The sequence below is a fragment of the Camellia sinensis genome, chromosome 15 (genome assembly GCF_055761805.1).
Source record: "Camellia sinensis isolate YWXY chromosome 15, ASM5576180v1, whole genome shotgun sequence".
Taxonomy (NCBI): Eukaryota; Viridiplantae; Streptophyta; class Magnoliopsida; order Ericales; family Theaceae; genus Camellia; species Camellia sinensis.
The window spans coordinates 127,394,519-127,409,048 of record NC_138975.1 but is presented as its reverse complement, the minus strand read 5'-3'; positions in this window follow the sequence as shown (position 1 = coordinate 127,409,048).

Genomic DNA, 14,530 nt, shown 5'->3' with positions numbered 1-14,530 from the left:
ATTGCCATCACCGCAAGTTCATCAGGATCATCGCATAGTCTCCCTCCTAGGTATGTCCTCCATTTCGCATCTGTCTCTCCCTCTCTCTGTATCTCTCTCTCTCTTTCGGTCTCTCTCTGTTTACACACACACACACATACATACATATGCGATATATACACACACAGAAATCAGAATGTGAATGCTGGAAATTAGGGCATTGTGATTGAAATTAAAATTTAGGGCAATGCTTGGGTTGAGATGTTTTCGAAATTAGGCCAATGTTATTCAATTTGGGTATACTACTTACAGAAATGCTGAAATTAGGCCAACCATTTACCATATGCGATGATCTTATATATATAGATTTTTTTTTTCACTATTTTATTTTCTAAGATGGAATTGCTCTATTTGTTCTCTCTCTTCTTCCTTTGCATTTCTTCCCCATCTTCAGTAGCCCATCACTAACCCTGTCCATACCACTTATTTTTCTAAATCTATTTCCAACCCTTTGTAGTTTTACTGAAAATGAGGTATGAGTTTGAGTAAAAAATTATAATATTATGAGGTTTTATATTTCAATGGAAAATTTCAAATTTATGTCCAAATTGTCAAGTTTTGAGTGGTTGTAGCTAGGAATTGCAGTGAACGATAATTTGAAAATTTTGGATAAAAGCAACTGTGTCAAGCTCTGATTGCATAGAAATTTGAGTAAAAAGGGATGTATCTCCCTTGAATTGAGTCAAAATTAGAGTACAACTAAATTTTGTATAGATGTCAATAAATGAGTGGGTGGAATTTTAACTTACTCAAATTTAAGTTTTCATTCAAGATTTAAGTAAGGTTTAAAATGTTTTGACTTAGAATTTTAACTAACTCAAATTTAAGTTTTCACTCAGTGGAGTCACGGTGGCTGCCATTGTGTAGCCTTTTAGGTTCACTTTAGATCTTATTTTGATAATTTCAATCGTTTATTTTTTAAATTACATCAAGTACAATATATTTATTTAAAAAAAAAACGTTAAAGTATTTGTCCACCAAATATTTTGGTAGCTAAATACATAATCAAATGTTTTGGTGACTAAGAATTTAGTAGCAAAAACATAACCCATTAATTTTTTGCGACCAAATAATTAGTAGCTAAAACAATTGAGAATGAGAGAAAGAAAGTATTGGCCAATAAATTTTTTAGTCACGGAAAAAAATGGTATCATTTGGCGACTAAAACGTTTGGTGGCAAAAAATGAAGAAGTGAATGTGAGGAGGCTTTTGGCTACGAAACTTTTAGTGGGCAAAAGTAACAATGAAAAAAATTACTTAGTCGCTAAAAATATGTATTCTATTGGTGACAAAAATGTTTGGTCTATAATAGTTATTCTCAACTTATGGTAGCACTTTTAGTGACTAATACTTTAGTGGCGGAAACATACATTTTGCCGACTAAACTAAAAGTAGTAGCCAAATGTGTACTTTCGGCGACCAATTATTTAGTAGCTAAAAGTGATACCTTCCCCGACCACAACAAGTTAGTAGCCAAAAAGACTCATTTGGTGATTAATACTTTAGTGGCGGAAACATACATTTTGCCGACTAAACTAAAAGTAGTAGCCAAATATGTACTTTCGGCGACCAATTTAGTAGCTAAAAGTGATACCTTCCCCGACCACAACAAGTTAGTAGCCAAAAAGACTCATTCGGTGACTAATACTTTAGTGGCGGAAACATACATTTTGCCGACTAAACTAAAAGTAGTAGCCAAATATGTACTTTCGGCGACCAATTATTTAGTAGCTAAAAGTGATACCTTCCCCGACCACAACAAGTTAGTAGCCAAAAAGACTCATTCGGTGACTACTACTTTAGTGGCGGAAACATATATTTTGCCGACTAAACTAAAAGTAGTAGCCAAATATGTACTTTCGGCGACCAATTATTTAGTAGCTAAAAGTGATACCTTCCCTGACCACAACAAGTTAGTAGCCAAAAAGACTTATTCGGCGACTAATACTTTAGTGGCGGAAACATACCTTTTGCCGACTAAACTAAAATTAGTAGCCAAATGTGTGCACTTTCGGCGACCAAACAAATTTTAGTCGCCAATACTATCGCCGACAGGGTAAAGGCGACGAGCTTAGCGACAAAAAATTTTGGTCGCTAAATCATTTCGATGACTAAATATTTGACTTTTGGCGACCAATATTTTGGTAGCCAAAAGTGACATTTCTTGTAGTGACTATTATCAATACAAACACAATTTTACTTAATGTCCTCACTAACAATCCCCACATTAACAATCTCTTCACTAACTATCCTCTTACTAACAATTCTTTCCAATCTAATTCGCTAAACAAATGTCACCTAAGACAATATATATATATATATATATATATCATATTAAATTTGATTTCAAAATTTCGTTTGTTTCTTCCGTTGTTTGGTTTATCTTTAGAATGACATAAACTTAAAAATAAAACAAACAAGTCAGCTCAGACACGTGAACATATTATTAGAAGTTATAATAATCACCGTGTTTGGCTTGAGTTTTCTTGATTAAGTTTTTTAAAAATTGAATTTTTTTATTTTCGTGTTTTTTTATTTTTAATGAATATTTTTAAAATTTTAAACATTTTTTTTACTTGTTTAGATGCACCTTACTTAGATGTGTCTAAAAAGTAAAAAAATTGTGAAAAAATATTTTTAAAAATTAAGAAATAAATAAAAATACAAAAAATATACTAAATTCTTGTATTTTTTTTTTTGTATTTTTGGTATTTAGTGAATTTTTGAAAGATTTTTTTTACAATTTTTTTACTTTTTAGGTGTATTTATGTTAGGTGTGTCTAAAAAGTAAAAAAATTGCATAAAATATTTAAAAAATTCAGTAAAAACAAAAAAACACGAAAAATAAGAGTGTAGAATTTTCTGAAAGCTGTTTTTAAAAAATGGGAACCAAGCAGTATTTCATGATTTTATATTATTAATACAAACACAATTTTACTTAATCCCCTCATTAACAATTTTCACATTAACAATCTCTTTAGTAACCATCCTCTTACTAACAATTCTCTCCAATCTAATCCGCTAAACAAATGTCACCTAAGACAATATATATATATATATATATATATATCATTTTATTTCAAAATTTCGTTTGTTTCTTCCGTTGTTTAGTTGTTTATCTTTAGAATGATATAAACTTAAAAATAAAATAATTAAGCCAGCTCAGACACGTAAACATATTATTAGAAGTTATAATAATAGTGTTTCATGATTCTAAAAAAAATAAACCTAAAATAAAAAACTAAATAAAATTGACAGGTAATTAACTATTTTATATTAAAATAAATAAAATATAAGAAAGAAAACAACGTGGTTATCTACCTGAAATTTTATAATACACACCTTATTTTGGAGTTTGTATTATATGCCTTAGTTATGATATTTGTGATATTTATTTATGACTTAGTGATGACTCATTGTAATATTAGTTATGACTCATTGTGATTATTATTTTAATTATGATTAAAAAAGTCTTCAATTATATTTTTTGTGGTGTTTGGTTATAACTTATTTTTATTTTTATTTTTAGTTATGATTGAAAATTATTTAGTTATAATTTTTGTAGTAATTAACTTGTATATTGTATACCCCCTTTTGAGGGTGTGTATTTTCTAATATGATCCGTTGATCTATTTCTTCATCGTTGATCTTTGCCTGCAACCTACATAAATGAAATATAACAATAATTCAGTCCACCGTCTTTTTCTTTCTTTCTTTTTTTGTAAACTCAAATTTTGGGTCAGGTTGCACGTATTTCGATTAATTTTAAGACCTTGAAATTAAGCGCCAAACAAACCTTTGGTAACTCTTAAAATGACCCTAGCTTGAAATTTTGGATTTTATCCTTAAGTATTTACCTATCTCCGAATCCTTTGGATTTCTACTACCTTAAAAAATTGTAGACTAAACTATCATTACGGGTGTAAATTAGGCCCGGCCCAGCCCACTCGACCTCAAGCTCAGGCCAACCCATGTCGAGCCGCCCGGACTCTAGCCAAAATTTGGACCGGTTCAGCCGAGCTCACAAACTAGAAAGTTAGGCACAGGCCCAGACCCAAGCCTAGGGGGAATTTAGGCCTTGGGCGAGCCGACGGGTTGTGGCCTTGGCTCGGGCTTGGGCCAGGCCTAAACATTTTTTTCTATTTTTTTCTATCAAAATTCTATTATTTTCCACTAAAAATGACACTAGGCCTTAGGTGGACTGAACTTTGAGTGGGTCTTGAGCGAGCCGATGGGGCGGGCAATGGGCTAGGCTAGGCTGGTTGGGCTAAGCTTCAAAATGATGGCCCGGGAGGGTCTTGGGTTAGGCTCGGGCCTAACCGACCTGGCCCACCCAGACCAACGGGCGGGTTTCGGGCATCCAATGGGCCGTGGGCCATTTTTACACCCCTACCATTAGTTATATAGGTAATTAGCATCCAAGTGGCATTTAAATTATTGACAAATTGGAAAAGAGAAACAATACGGTAAATTATTTAAATGATTAATAATTATTGACAGATTAGCATTTAAATTATTAAAATCACATCATTTATTGATCAATAAGGTAATATATTCTCTAAAATCATGATACTTTTTAAAAAAAAATTTATTAAAAATTTATTATATGAAAATACACTAGATATAAAATGATAAAAATTAATAACATTATTTATAATATTATGAGCTCTTTAATTATATTTTAGTTCTTTCTTATTTTCGTTTAATTTAAATATTTTGTTAATCAGTATGGTAAATTTTTAGTTTTGTTTGGTTATAATCATCAATCTACAATGAGCAATAATCCAATAATTTCTATAATAGAAAGCATACATGTTTTGAAATTGTCACTTTATTTTTAATTGACAAATGAAACTATAATTATCATTTGTGGGTGATAATTTTTTCAAATCTATTTTTATCTATATATTAACGTAAAATAACTTTTTGTCCAAAATGTTTTAAGAGCTTCATGTTGGTATTTTTCCATAATAATACAAGAAAAGTATATAAAATAATTAAAATAGAAATGACAAAAAAATTATTTTTTTATTTATTTAAAGAATTAAATACGGAATAAAATACATAACTAAAAATATAGAAATGAATTAGATTACATTACTAATAGAATAAATTATTAATATGGATAACTAAAGATTAGAACTTGTCTTTGTAAACTAAATTTTTGCAAAAATAAGAACAAATGATAAGAAAAGAAACAAACCGAAGCCTGCACTAGACAGTTTCCTTAAAACAAATTCACTGCCTCCCTGATGGATGCTGGAGGTACACCGGTGTCTGTCTCATAGGATACGACCGTCGAAACCAGCTAATACAGAAGCACCTTCTGAATAGTTTCGATAAACTTGACAATGGTTACACTCTCTCTAATAAGAACTAAAGAAGGGGCTAGCAAAAGAAGATATGAAAAATTTTCTTTGGTGGAGAAAAACATCTCTAACTTTTTATCTCAAAACACCATCTCCATTTTCCATCAAAACCTCTCCAAAATTATTCTACCAAGTTAGAGGGGAAAGGCCTCTATTTATAGAAGTAAAGGAATCCCTACCCATGAAGGCTATACATTAATAGGGCCATCAAATGCCATTAACCAAGGCCTTCAACTCTAGCCATTAGGGCTAGAGTTACAAAAGTTGAAAACCTATGGCTACTAATATGGTCATCAACTCCATCATCAAAATATGAGAGTTACAAAACCTTATATTTCTCATGTACTTAATATATACAAATAAATATGTATATAATGATGTTTAAATAAACCAACTAGATGGGTCACAAAATGGATACTAATGTTGGGTCACAACCTAATCCAAGTCCAATTCTTAAACACATGCACAAGCTAAGCCTTACACGGCATAACTTAGCACAATCCAAGTCCAAGACCAAGACCAAACCCAGTATATGCACAAGCACAAGCCTAAGCGCAGTCCAAACCAAGATTAAGTACAAATCTAAGCCCAACTTTATTGATGCCCACTTTATGAGACAATTCTCATTCACAACTCAATGGCCTTGGCTCATTATTTTTGTATTGCAATCTTCTCACTTAAGAGAATACAAAACCACTTAGACTTACCTCAATCGACGGTTATGTCCCACTTTAATTTCAAATTAAAGTTATTGAAAACCCATTATTTTCTAACAATCCCCCACATGAATAAAATTGACCGAATAAACAAAAATAGACAAAGCTTAAAAACAAAGACTCAGAGAGAGAGAGAGAGAGAGAGAGAGTACATAGAATAACCCTGCATCAGAAAAGGTAGCCATTGGCCTTGAACCTTTCGTAGTGAAAGCCTATCGGATTTACTAGCTGACCAGTGAACGTGATGTCTTGAACTGCTCTGCCGTTTGTGTAAACCAAGACAATAGACTTCACACAGGAATTACTCCAACTATCATTCTATTCTCACTTTTGTGTCCGGTTTGGCCCTAGGACACTAGCTTGGTTCAGTGAGTGTTTTTAAAGAATTCGGCCTTGTTAATTCTTAAAGAAGCAGCCCCACTTCACACTCACATAGGTGACCTACATAAGGTATCTTGTTATACCACAGTTGACTATTTACAGCACTTAGGTCATTAAAAACTTCAGCTTAACCTTCCACCCCACAAGGTATCACTGTATAAAAGAATGGGTAGGCAAATTTACCTCCACAGTGACTCACCCGTTACACGCAATTAGGTTATCCCTTTGAACCTTGATCTTGGGATCTCTAGTCAATTAGGTTGGGTTTTCCGTTCCGGTAACATTCGCTAAAGGCCATAACCCCATTCTTTTTGACAACTTTTGTACTAACTCTTGATTTAACCCTTTGGTTAATGGATCCGTAATATCTTCTTTACACTATATGTAGTCTTTAATGACAACACACAAGAGTAGTCGTCGTATGGAACTATGCCTTTGACGAAAATGTCTAGACCTTCCATTTGCGCTTTACCAATACTTGATTGGTTGTCGCAAAGTATACAAAATTACTAGCACAAGTTTTGATCAACATGGAATATCCTCAAGAAAACGGTGAAGCCATTCAATTACTTTAGTAGCTTTATCTAAAGCACTGAATTCCGATTCCATCATTGATCTTGTGATACACATTTGCTTAGAAGATCTCCAAGACACAATTACAACTCTAATTAGAGAAAACATATCCACTAATGGATTTGTAGTCTTTATATCAGATATCCAATAGGCGCCTTTGTACCCTTCTAGTACAACTAGATATCAAGTGTGATGCAACCCATAATCCCAGCTTCATCGTAAGTACGTTAGTACTAGCACAAACGACTTCTAAATATAGACATTGGGATTACTTGTGTATCTACTTAGCCTAATAACTGAGTAGGTTATACCCGACTTTGTACAACTCATCAGATACTTCAAACTTCTAATGACCCGAGAATATTCCATTATTCTTGGTCAAACGGAGACTAAAGTCTATCAAAGTCTTTAACACACTTGTATCTGACTTATACTTCTCAAGACTCTTATCAAAATAATGAGACTGAGAAAGTACACTACCAGCAGATGGTTAGGAAATCTTAATTCTTCGATATACATCTGCAAGACCTATGTCAAACTTAGAGTTCAACATCCACTTGGTAGTATTGAACATCTTGTCATATCTACCACTAATGAGCATGTCACCTATCAAAGTGATCCACTAGTGATCACGTATCAAAGTAATCCATGCCTTCTCTTTGTTGGTATCCCTTAATAATAAGCCTATCTCATTAGCTTTCATTCACTTGCATTCCAAGGCTTACTACCTATGTAAGATAAAACTCAATTAATAACTTATTTTTAAAGAAATCATAGCTTCAAAGAAGCTTTTAGCCTCACTAGGCACCATATAGGTTTAAGAAGATTTAGATAGAAGAACTTTAAAGTCCTAGCATGTTAATATCTTCTAGGCTCATCTATTTTCTCATGGAAACCATTTCCTCAATTTTATAATAATATTCTTGTGTAAATCTGAATATTAGATTTGTCTATAAAAAAATAGATATGCACTACTATATTGTTTATAACCGTTGAATATAAAGTCAATGGATTTTTAAGCTTATCCTAACCTCTTGGGTTTAGGTATTACCAACTTTTGCATGACACCCCCACAATTGTAGAATTTATACGAAGGCTTTGACCTTTTCAAAAATTCATACAGGGTCTTTAAATAATTCCTGATGTCACAATGATTATAAAACTCTCAAAATCATATCACAGAAAGTACATTTCCAGACCGTCATCAACCGAATTAGGTCTCAAATTCAAGGTACCCAAACATATTTAGTCCAACCTATCACTCTGAAGCCAATAGTCTTACTATTAATAAACACAAATCTAGTGTTCAATAGTTTACTATTTAGAACTTCATAACATGACCAATAGTCTTATCATTAGGAAACACTAATTTCTCAGCATGTGGTTAGTAGACTTTCTACTACTAAGAGTCAAAATATTTTGACCTGTGATTAGTAGCCACTTTAATACTAGGAATCACAACGTCTTGACATAGGATCAATAAACTCTTTCATTACTATGAATCATCATGTCTTAACATATGATCAGTAGTCTCTCTACTACTAGGAACTGTCATGTCTTGACATGTGATCAGTAATCTGTTCACTACTAGGAATCACAATCTCATAATTGTGCAGCTAGTGGTCCAACACCTCCTAGGAACCGCCAATTTTCTATCTTTGTGATCAGTGATCTTGTACTCACTAGGAGCCACCAATTTAAGAATATATTTGGAATTTAAAAATTCAAAAATATATTCACCCACTCTAACAGGTTGTCTTATCTTTGTTTTTAAGCAAAGTCACATAGCAATCATACATGCTATAATTGATACAAGGATAACATACTAATTGCCACTAATTAATTCAGAGATATTATCATGTAATCTTATGATTTCCTCTAATCACACTTGATTTTCTTGATCTTCTTTTAAGAACCTCGCAAGGCTTAAGGTCATCAGGTGGAATAATATTTTCTATTGTCACCTCTTGAAGCAATTTCTGAAAACTACAACAGAATTTCAACTATTATGTTTTTCTAGAAACTAAACTTGTGACACCTTGAAATAAATACAATAAACCATTCATAACGACAATTAAATGACAATATAAATCAGAGTATAATATCCTTCCATAATAGGAGATGCAATGGTACAAAAGAGGTGACGCATGTGAATATATCTTCATAAGTCCTAATCCTGAATCTATAGCATGTGTTAATAACAAAGTTATAAGACAGAAGTTAAACAAATAATTGAAATGCCCTGAAAGCTACAACTTTCCAAGACTATACTTGGTTACATTAAAATGGCATTAAATCCAATACATATAAAGCCTTAGGCTTGTACAAAATAATAACAAGTAAACAAAATGAAGCCTTTACTCCAATCCTCTCTAGCTACTACCTTGGCGGAGACATCACACCAACACTTGAAAATGGTTTTCCAATATAGAGTGAGCCATAGCCCAGTAGAAATAATCCAACACAATATTGAATCTTAACAAAGATATAAGGTTTTTATGCACATGCAATGCCCTTATCAAAACGATTTACATTTTCTTTCCGAAAACAATGCCATTTTCAGTAGAGGTCACAATTCTTAAGTCATGCTCTTTATAATAGAAACAAGGAAAAAAATCTCAAACCAGTACAACCTTTCACGGATATTTCGTCCGTGGGAAACCCTCAAATGACACCTATTAAACGCAGTCTATATAAGCACTACTATGGCCATTTTACGGATATTTCATCCGCAGGAATCGGTACCCATGTATACGCACATTTTTCAAGACTTTCACCCTGGACACACAGGCCAACTTAATTTTGTGATACACACTTCTTTCCAACGTTCACCCAATTTTCTCAAATTCATATATATATATATGTAATGTATTAAGTGAGCAACAATGTTCCATGCACATGGATGATAAATTATTTTCAATTCACCTAATCCTCATGCAATTTCTACAACAATCATAGCTATCCTCCACCGATAGCCTGAAACAGATATTTTTAAACAGATATAAAATCTCCAATACAGACAAACTTTTCAAATTTCAAGGTGAGTGATAATACATATCCAACTCCACCATCCATATCAATATCCATCTAATTATTTCACGTCTCCAACATTAATTCCATTTATTTGTACAGAATAAATATTTGAAACATCTAGGGAAAAACCCATTTTTCTTCCAAAATCCAATCCAAGTACCAAAATCAATAATTTTATCACAATTTAACCTCATTTCCACTCCAACAACCATTTTCCACACATCCATTTGAAAACCCCTCTTTTAATTTTAAACCAAAATCCTAAGTTTGTTCAAAATCCTTCAAAACCACAAGATTGTTTATGAAAACAAATAGCTAAGTTAAAAATCATAGTAAAGTATAGAAAATCCCTACCTCAAACCTAGAAGACCAAGAAGAGAGTGGAGAAACCTCAAGGAAGCCGAAATCCAACTCTATTCGGATGAAAACAAAGCTCTAGGTGAGCTCTACCTTTTTAACAAAGGGAGTAGGGTCGAGAAATGGGTAGATCTTGGTATATTTGTAGAGGGAGAGGCGCTATAGATTTAGGGTCTTGAAATGTTTAGAGGGAGAGAGAGAGGTGAAAAAGTGATGTAAAAAGTGACTTTACGAACTGATATACGCATAGTCCGTTCGAGCACAAGATATGTCTTCTGCTCGAGCGCAAGAAGCTTCGCTCGAGTGCAGAATACATACTCTCAAAAGTTTTGCAGATAGCAGACCAACGCTCGAGCACAAGAATGGCCGCTTGAGCCAAGACCACTCAAGCACAGTAAGCACCGCTCGAGCATAGAATACACTCTCCCAGTTGTTTTGCAAATTTGAAAAAGTACTGAGAGTTTGCAAAGACTGCTTGAGCACAAGAAGCTACGCTCAAGCGTAGAGGTCAAAATCTAGGTAACCAAAGTTTTGAAAAACAAGTTCCAACCCGTTTTAAACACAACCAACACATCCTAATAGGCTAACTCAATGAGGGAGAAAGTGGAATAAGACAAGAACAACAGTACAAAGTCAAGAAACCCGAATCTAGAATATTAAATGGGTTGGTTCTTAAACCAGAATCATTATAATGTCCTCCCCTTAAGGAATTTTGTCCCTGAAATTACGAATCAAACTTTAAAATCAAGTTTAAGCCAAGTACAACAATGATAATTAATCAATTCCAAAGCCATGACCCATCATTCGGTCATTTATTCTCATTAACCTAATAAACAAGTTCTTAATACTGAATATACAATTCACATTTCCAAAACATATACAATATTGATATTAAATCAACATAACAGAAGTTTTAATACATGCTCAAATATTAACAAATAGGTCTGGATACTTCTCACGGACTTCTAACTCACGTTTCCAAGTTGTTTCCTCAACTCCGTGATGTCGCTACAATATCTTAACTAAAGGAATTGTCTTGCCTCGCAAGACTTGGTCTTGAGTATCCAAGACTCTCACCAGTCTCTCCTCATACGAGGCATCCTCATCTACCTCTAAGGCGGTCCAATCCAACACGTACGATGGATCTGGCTCATACTTCTGAAGCATACAAATATGAAACACATCATGAACCCCGGAAAGCTGTGGCGGCAAGACCAAACGATAAGCTACCTCTCTAATCCGCTCAAAGATCTCAAAAGGCCCAATCAATCTAAGAGACAATTTCTCACTCTTCCCAAACCTCATCAAATCCCGTCTAGGTAATATCTTTAGGAAGACATGATCTCCTACCTCAAAAGATAAAGGTCTCCTCCTATAGTTGGCATAACTTTTCTAGCCACTCCGGGCTGTAACCAACCTCTTATGGATAAGTGCAACTTTCTCCATCGTTTCCTGAACTAATTATGGGCCCAATATTGATGCATTACCCACCTTGGCCCAATACACAAGAGATCTACACGGTCAGCCATACAAGGCCACAAACGACGCCAATCTAATACTCGACTGGAAGCTATTATTATAGGCAAACTGCACTAAGATAAGTGCCTCTTCCACAACCCCTTAAAGTCAAGGATACAACCTTGAAGCATATCCTCAAGGATCTGAATAGTATGCTTAGATTGCCCGTCAGTCGAAAAATGATACGCATTGCTAAAAGTCAATCTCATGCCCAAGACACTCTGTAGGCTCTGCCATAATCGAGCCGTAAAACGTGAATCTCTATCCGAAACAATTGTCACCGGGATCCTGTGTAACCTCATTATGTCTCTAATATAAAAGTTGACAAGATAATCTACCGAGTCATTCACGCGTATAGGTACAAAGTGCGTCGACTTGGTTAACTGGTCAACTGCTACCCAAATCACATCACTACCCTGTTGAGTTCTAGGAAGACTCAGAACAAAGTCCATTGTAATATGCACCCACTTCCACTTAGCTATAGGCAAGGGTTGCAACAAATCCTTTGGCTTTTGATGTTCGGCCTTCACTTGTTGACAAGTAAGGTGCCTCGAAACAAACACGGCCACATCCTTTTTCATTCCCCTCCACCAAAACTGGCGATGAAGGTCGTGATACATCTTTGTGCCTCCCAGATGCACCACAAGGCGTGAATTGTGAAACTCTCGGAGTACTTCCTCTCAATAAGACTCCGGCACGAAAAAACAGTCACGGTATCTAGCACTCGAATCGGGATACAGATTCAAGCCTTTTTTTACCTTTCCACTAGAGATTTTCTCCCAGAGAGACTCTACCTCAAGATCACTCTTATGTGCTTTTATCACCCGGTTCACAAGTGTATGTTGTGCAACCTCTGAAAACAAGACTACAGACTTAACAGACTTGCCAAGATGCAAATCAAATTCACTAATAGCACCCATCATCTCCCATTCTTGAATGGAAATATTAGTTACACAATTGATGGATTTCCTACTTAAGGCATCGGCCACAACATTGGCCTTCTCCGGATGATAATACAACTCAAAGTCATAATCTTCTATAAACTCCATCCACCCCCTCTGCCTCATATTCAAGTCTTTCTATAAATAGATATTTCAGACTATTGTGATCAGAAAAACACTTCAAACTTCTCACCATACAGATAATGCCTTCAAATCTTTAAAGCAAAGATCACCGCTGCTAACTCTAGGTCATGAGTAGGGTAGTTCCTCTCATGTGTTTTAAATTATTGTGAGTCATAAGCTACTACTTTTCCCTTTTGCATCAATACACAACCCAAACCTTCTCCCGAAGCATTGTAGTACACCTAGTAGCCCAAACCCCTCTCCAAAATAATCAATATTGGAGCAGTGGTAAGTCTAACGTGAAGCTCTTAGAACGACTTTTCACAAATCTCACTCCACATAAATTTAACTCTTTTCCTCATCAGTCTAGTCAACGGTGAGGCTAATCTAAGGAAATCTTTCACAAACCGCTAGTAATATCCGGCCAATCCCAAGAAACTACGAATCTCAAGAGCATTCTTAGTTTGTTCCTAATCTTGCACTGCCTCTATCTTGGATGAATCTATAGTCACTCCTCCCCTGGATATCACATAGGCTAAGAACTTTACTTCTCCCAACCAGATTTCACACTTCTCGAACTTGGCATAAAGTTTGTGGGCTTTAAGTAACTCAAGTACTACCCGCACGTGTTCCTCCTCAGAGGGTGAGTAAATCAGCATGTCATCAACAAAGACGACCATAAATCGGTCTAGGAACTCACAGAACATCCGGTTCGTCAAATCCATAAACACGACTGGTGCATTGGTTTGCCTAAATGGTATCACTAGAAACTCATAATGGCTATACTGCATACGGAATGCCGTCTTTTGGATATCCTCCTCCCTTACCCTTAACTGGTGATAACCCGATCTTAGGTTTATCTTGGAAAAACAACACGACCCTCTCAACTAATCAAACATATCATCTATACAAGGCATTGGCTACTTGTTCTTAACAGTTACCCGATTCAACTTTTGATAATCAATACAAAGTCGCAACGCACTATCTTTCTTTTTAGCAAAGAGAGCTGGTGCTCCACAAGGTGAAGCACTAGGGCAGATAAAACCTTTATCTAATAATTCTTGGACTTGAACCTTTAACTCACTCGACTCGGTGGGTGTAAATCTATATGGAGCCATAGAAATTGGTGCCATGCCAGGTACTAAGTCAATAGAGAACTCGATCTCTCAGTGAGGTGATAAACTAGTGAGATCCTTAGGAAACACATCTAGGTATTCACAAGCTACCCTTGGCAACTCAACTCGGACTTCATCACACTCATTAACCAAGAAATTTGCAAGAAGACAACTAAGCTCACTCCACCCACACGAATCATACACCGGTGATAAGACTCTATTGGCTATATCTCCCATGAAATAAAAACAATCACCACTCAAGGTACATATAGTAACTCTCTGATGGTAACAATCTATGACAGCCCGATATGATGACAACCATTCCATATCCAAAATAGCATCAAAACTTGACATGTCAATCAACA